Consider the following 1,676-nt stretch of genomic DNA (forward strand, 5'->3'; position numbering starts at 1 on the left):
GTAGAGCATGGGAAACTGAAAAGTCCTTGGCTAGTGTAAGCATTATCTAGCAACAACTAAAACATCAGTGTGTCATCAACATTGTTCTCCTCCTAAATCCAAAACACAGCACTGTACCAGCTACTAGGAAGGAAATTAACTCTATCCCTGCCGAAACCAGGACACATAAGTACCACCTCCTAATAAAGGCAAACTTCTCATTAGCCCCTCATCATTAAAACTGTTCCCACAACACATTCCCAGTACACTGCACTTGTTTTACACATGTGTTTTAGAAGACTTCCAAAGACATTTACAGTGGCTTGTGCTGAGCAACCATCTGAGCAGGCCTCTCTACCCTCAATTTAGGGAAGGTGGGGGGAACCAGCTCCTCTTCACACAGCTCCATTAAGTACAACAAAGTAAATTGGAAGGAACCCAATGTGAGAACACCTTCATGGGAAAGACTGGTGAGTATTTACTCCCACCTAACAGGGAGGGAGAGTTCAAAACCAGTTGCTAAGCATACTCCTCTTTCTGTAAAGCACCCTGGCATGTCTACCAAAGCAGAAGAGGACTTCCACCTTCACTTCTCAAATGGAAGACACATGGTTAATGGTGCATCCCCTGGCCCAAATCAGAATCAGAGGGCAGAGCTCCAGCCAACCTCCACTGCAATAACCAGATGATACTGTCAGTTGCTTAGAGATCACCCATCGAATCACCCCTCTTCTTTCAACCTCTGCCAGAAAAGGAGAATCTGAAGTGTCCCTTGCATTCCCCAGGTGCGTAGGTGGCTCTGCACCACTATCTCCTGGCTGAGATAGCTGCACGTAGCATAGCAGCTTCTGCTGAAATGGCACATACCATCAGCTGATGTTCCAGGACTGGGAGCTGAAACTGGAAATGAACATGAGTATTAGTACAGTGGTGTGGCAGAGTCCTACAGACAACGCTCAGAGGCAGTAGATCCCTCTGGAGCCTACTGTTTGCTTAAACCTGCCCAAAATCCCAGAGGATAAAGCAGAGTTCTGCTACTGATATTGCCACACAAGCACTGTGAACGCTCCCCGTCCTCTGCAAATCAACCTGCCTTGACATTGGGAAGGAACCCCCCCTCCTTCTGGGGAACCCCAGGTCCAACATGGGGGCATTCTTCCTTCCCAGAGCAAAAAAAATTGCCTGAGCTGTGGGCCACAACCCACCTCAGAGGATCAAGAGGGCAGGGCATGTAGCACCGCAGGAGAAAGGAAGGAATCATGGCAGCAGTCCCTGAAACGGGCATTGGTGGGATGGGGTCCCTGCAGTCCCCCCCTAGCAAGGAGAACACTGGGCTCCTCTCCTTCTCCCCTTTCCCCGGGACTTGAAATCTGCTCCCACCCCTTCGAGGAGGAGCTTTCTTTGCACTTTTTCCAGGGAGCAGGTAGAGAAAAGGAAAGAAAAGTGTTAGTAACCTCCTGCTTCCTCACCTTCCTCTTTCTTCTGCCTCAGTTGAGCTGCCATGTCTCTGGTTGATCCCTTCCAGCACACAGATGGCAACCTCCATCCACAGCAACCTCCGATCCCCAGCACTCACACATGCGCTCAGCAAGCACAGCCGTGTCATTAGTTTCCTCAAACAAACTTCTGGGCAGACTCTGCGTGCCTTCATAACCTATGCATGACAATTTAAACTTAAACTTCTTACCCACGGTGAG

Source organism: Aptenodytes forsteri, unplaced genomic scaffold, assembly GCF_000699145.1.
Source record: "Aptenodytes forsteri isolate BGI_AS27 unplaced genomic scaffold, ASM69914v1 Scaffold684, whole genome shotgun sequence".
In the NCBI taxonomy this organism is placed as follows: Eukaryota; Metazoa; Chordata; class Aves; order Sphenisciformes; family Spheniscidae; genus Aptenodytes; species Aptenodytes forsteri.